We start from the raw sequence: 5,561 nt of genomic DNA, 5'->3' as shown, positions 1-5,561 counted from the left end.
AGTTCTAGAAGTATATATCATTCTCTTGGATTTGAAAGATGATCTAGTTTGTTTCCCTTTTTGACAAGCATCACAAAGTCTATCAGATTCAAACTTTATGTTTCGCAACCCTAGTACAAGACCTCTAGATGCAAATTTATTTAAATGAGGCATTTGAATGTGTCCAAGTCTTTTGTGCCACAACCAAGGTTCATCTTCCTTAGATAGCAAGCATATCACATATTTAAAAGATGTCTTCTTAAAATCAACCATATATATATATATATATATATATTTATATTGTTGTATCTCTTGCCAATTAACATAAGTTTATTTGAAGAAGCATGATAGACTAAATAGTGATTTAGTTCAAAAGTAACTTTTAATCACTTATCACATAATTGGTGATGGAAGCAAGCTACATGACATAATGGAACAGCACAACACGGAATGACAAACTAGATGGAAGATTGGCTTAGCTCTTGAAGATCCGCATGGACGTGCTGGCTCTGATACCAAATGATGGAAGCAAGGACTGGCTTCATGCTAAATCAGCTACAAGTCACAAAATGAGGCAGCAGAATGAAATGATGCAAGAAGAATTGGTGCACGCCAGGCGTTTGATGGATGTTTCAATGAGTGTATGGAGAGTGATTGAGGTCTCTGAGCTTAGAAGGTCTTCCAACAGGGAAGGAAGCTAGAAGAGAGTGTGATGAATTGTCACATGAGAGTTGAACCAAGAGTATAATGTCTGGAGAAATCTCAACAACAATTCAATATACTTCAAAGTTGGATTTTACAAAGGAGAGGTCATTCTATTTATAGGTGAATAAAGACCTCCATTTATGACTTGCATTGCATCTAAAAATAAAAAATGAAGTGTGTTGGAGGAGCTAAGGAGCTTGGAGTGCACGTTTCATCTAATGCCATGTTCAAACAGTGCCAATTTAAAATTCTAGTTCGCAATGGCTGGGCGTCGGGAGGTCTTGGATGGGCGTAACAGTTGATCCAAACGGCAACTTCCTTTGCATTTTGAATCTGGAAGTTATGCTGCCAATTTCAAAAAGCACTTATTTTCCTCCTTCTTTTGATTCCTTTGCTTCCTTTAGCTTCTCAAGCTTCCTATGAGTGATCCTTCTTCTTCTTGTATCTTTCTTGACATGGCTCTTATAAGAGGACCCATGTGAATCTTAGATGGTCCGCCATCAATTGGCTAATGCTAAGCAGGTTATGTTTTAGCCTATCAAAGAGTAAGACATTTTCAATGATATATGAGGAGGGTGTTTGTATTTTACCAATACCAACAATTTTACCCTTATCGTTGTCTCCATATGTGACATGACCACTTGTTTTGTATGATAGGTTTTTGAACCTTGTAGGATCTTCAGTCATGTGTCTGGAACATCCGTTGTCAAGATACCACATAGTCTCTTTTTCACATTGTTCTACATTGTTTCCAGATCTGGTCATCAAGCTTAAATTTATTTGTTGTCCAGGGTGCTTACTTACATCTTCCATGCCTTCATTTTCTTGTTGCAAATCTTGCTCTCTAGAGTGCTCTTGATTTTCTGCAAGATTCAAGTCCATTCTCCTTTTGCATGTCAAGAACTTTGAGAACCTTTTTGCCATCAAATCTATTTCTTCATTTTTTGTACTTTCTACAGGTTTCAAGATGTTGATGAATCTTTTCTCCACTTGATTTGATATCCTTGATATTCTTGTCTTGATAGACTCATGAGAATTGTTAATCACAAAATCCCACACATCTTTGCCTATTGAATTCAAGAAACCATTATTTTCATCATTAATTACACCTTTGATCATAATCTGAGATATACTGGCCATGAGGAACTTTTTAATCGATTACACATAAAACTTAACCGATTAAAATTCGAGTAAATTTTGAAATCAATAAAACACAACGATATATACTGGTTCTTTGTGTTTCATGAAATCAATAAAACAAGTATGATGAAACAACAATAAAAGAGAAAGGAGATAAACATCAACACAACGATATATACTGGTTCGGCCAAGTCTACATCCAGTCTTCCTTCAACAACCATAGTTGAAGGGATTCCATTATAATGATTGAGTTACAAGAATAAAAAGATATACTCTTTCAATGTACTTCTCACCACACTCAAAATCACTTATAGTAACAAGATATAAACACCTCACAATCTTACCAAAACAGTGAACAATACCAGTTCTCTAAACACCTTGAAAGTAATCCCAACTCTCAAGAAGAACACCATAGTTATCTTCCCCTGGAAAACCTGCACAAGAACAAAATCCAAAGATTGCAAATGATGAATCTAATTTTCATAGTAGTACACCAACAGTGCAGAATTGATCAGAATGCTTCGGCTTAGATTTCTTGAAAGAATCTTGATGAATAACCTAGATTTGATCTTTGATTCTTCAACAGTGTTCTTAGACGCTCTTGCAAACAATACTAAATCAACAACTTAGTTACGAAATTGAATGTTCATGAGATTGTATTGAAACAACGCGCAAGACAATTATAAATAGGATTTTTGAATCTTAACAGTTTTACATATATTTAAGATTTAACAGATTATATGGCGCATGCAATCGATTAAACAATTCATACAAGCCAACAATAAATTCATATGATCGTTAGAAATAGTTAAGGCTTTAAATGAAATTGATTTTCACATAAGAAACATATTTAACCGATTAGGAAACTTATGTAATTTGTTATGTTCAACATTTAAGCAAATTTTCAAACCAATTTCTATTCCAAACAGATCAATGCACTTATCAAACACATATTGGCATAACAACGTGTTTTAATCAATTATACAACTAATGTAATTAATTACTACACAGTTGTTGACCCCTATTAAACAAATCATGATATATGGAGAAATCTAACAGATTATATACAATGTCTAAATCAATTATTTCTACCAAAAATGTAATGTGCAATCTATTTAAACTTATGATTCATTTACAAACAATGAATGCATATATCAAGCATCTCAAGCACAAACACAATAATGATAAATCAATTGCTATGTCATTTGTTGTGCAAGAAATGATAAAACATTTTTTTGTTCATCATAAAAAAAATACATATATAGGTGGGTATAGCATTCTCGGGCTGTCTTTTGGTCTGCACCTACGATATAGATGGTCCCTCAATCAAAGGGGAACTTCATTGTGAAATGCGGTGTGGATATGATTGCTCTAAACACGTTTAGGCATGGTCGCCCTTTCAACATGTTGTAAGAGGTGTTGGCCTCGACCAACAGGTATCTCACCCTCAACTCCTTGGAATCCCGACCCGTTCCAAGGCATGTCCTCAAGTCCACGTAGCCCTTTGTGTCCACCCTTTCCCCTGCAAATCCTACTATCTGCTCGTTGAAGAGGACTATCAAATCTTCCGATAAGTCCATCTTCTAGAACGTCTTCCAATAAATGATATTGATGGAACTTCCCTAGTCAATGAGCACTTTAGTGATGCTATACTGAGTGATCTCGGGAGTGATCACCATAAGTTCGTACTGATCCTGATCAGGTGTGTGGAAGTCCTCGTTCAAGAAAATGATGGACGACATGGATCTAGATTTTTTGTTCACAAGGTGTACGGTCTTCAGGCCCCTGAGATGCCTTTTGCATGCAAAGGAGGATGCTCCCCCTCCCACAAATCCCCCTAAGATTATATTTATGTGACCTCCCAATGGACGACCGCGACTTTTGCTGCGACTCGGGCTACGACGTTTGTTTCCATAGCGGTGATCGTCCCTTTGGAGGGGACGTTTGGGTCTTCTCCTTCGCGGAGGGCTCCACACTAATCTCTCTACCTTCACATACATTTGAAGGTGTCCCGCTCGGATGAACACCTTGATTTTGTCACGTAGGCAGAGCATTCCTCCATGGTGTGTTCGAGGTTCTAGTGGTACCGGCAATGCTCTTTCCATCAGAATTCCTCAGGGTCGGTTTCTTCTTGATCGGGGGGAAGAGGTCCGCACTGGCGGCTTCCTTTAAGATCCTCACCCTTAGTGCGTTTAGAGGAGTATATGATAAGTGCAAAAAAGTAGTAAATTTTCATATGGAATTTTGGCACTTCTGTTTTGAATTGGGTACATTTGTATCAATTTTCCCCAATCTTAGAAAGATGAAAAGTAATCACATGTTTCTGAGTTGTTGATTAAAAGGAAATCATTTGATCCCTATTTTGTATATATTTCAGGTAAATTAAGAGAGAAGAGTAAATCCTCCAACATTTCGCCCAAGCTAGAATGATCTCGCTTAAGCTAGATTCATCCAGGAAGCCATTGATTTTAAAGTCATTTTCGCTTAAGCGAGAATAATTTAGCTTAAGCGAGAATGACTATCTTCTGCAAGAAGTTTCTTCTCGCTTAAGCGAGAATAATTTAGCTTAAGCGAGAATTCGGGCAGTATTTATACTCATGAGTTAGAAAGAAAAAAAGGACGGAGAGCTACGGAGAAAGAAGTACCCAAAGAGTTTTTCTTCCACTTTAGTTGTAGGATCTTCTTCTTCATCTCTTAGAATGTTAATGGCTACTATGAGTGGCTGATCTCTTCTCTTGGGATTGAATGTAATCGATTCGAACTCGGATGTAATGTGGTGATATTTATGTATAGCATTTCTGTTTTTATTCAACATTGGTATTTTTGTTCTGCTCTTAATGCTTGATTCTGCCTGATCAATAGTTTCATGAATGTGGATTTTAGACTTGACTGGAAAGTATTTCTAAAACCCTGATCTGAGCAAGAATACTTGATACTCTGTGATGCTAGGGATAGATTTCAGTTTATCAATTGCTTATAACACTTGAATATAATGCTGGACAATTTGTTGGATATGTGAGGAATCAATATTCAAGGAACTGATCTTATGAATTTTATATGCGAGGAATCGATATAAATGACTTTTGTGTGTTGCATCAATGTTGATAATTTCAGTTGCTATATGTTTGTATTCATCCAGATTGCAGACGAGTGAGATAGATGAATTCAATCCCAACTTCTCATATTAATCTTCGTTAAGTTATTTGTTGTTATTATTTTACTTTCACGCAACGTAGTTTTATTTATCAACATCAATCATGAATCAAATTGAGCATCCTTGTATATATACTGTTTGAGATAAAAATTTATCTGTTTAATCGAAACTGTTCCTCGTGGGTTCGACACTCTTACTAAAAAATCATTATACTACAGTTGACTATTGGTACGCTTGCAAAAAGTTTAACAAGTATTTTTGGCGCCATTGCCGGGGAATGATTTTCTTTTGAATCTTTAAAGTTATCTCATCCAGCTTTGTGAATATATTTCTTTTTTTTTATTTAGTTTATTTAGTTTTCTCTTTTGTACTAATCCTTTCTTGAGCTGTTTTGATTTATGTTCTTAAGAGGTCAGGTTTGTAAAGATCAATTAGCATTTGACCCAGAGATAGAAAACCGCTCGAAGAAGTAGAGGCAAAAACAAAAAGAAGCAAGGAAAAACAAAGGAAAAATCTTCCAATACTTCCATCACATATCAGGAAACAGAAAACATGGCAGAAGAAGGACCAAATCCACCTAGAA

This window comes from Vigna angularis, chromosome 6 (genome assembly GCF_016808095.1).
Source record: "Vigna angularis cultivar LongXiaoDou No.4 chromosome 6, ASM1680809v1, whole genome shotgun sequence".
Classification (NCBI taxonomy): Eukaryota; Viridiplantae; Streptophyta; class Magnoliopsida; order Fabales; family Fabaceae; genus Vigna; species Vigna angularis.
Note: the sequence above shows the minus strand (reverse complement) of the source record.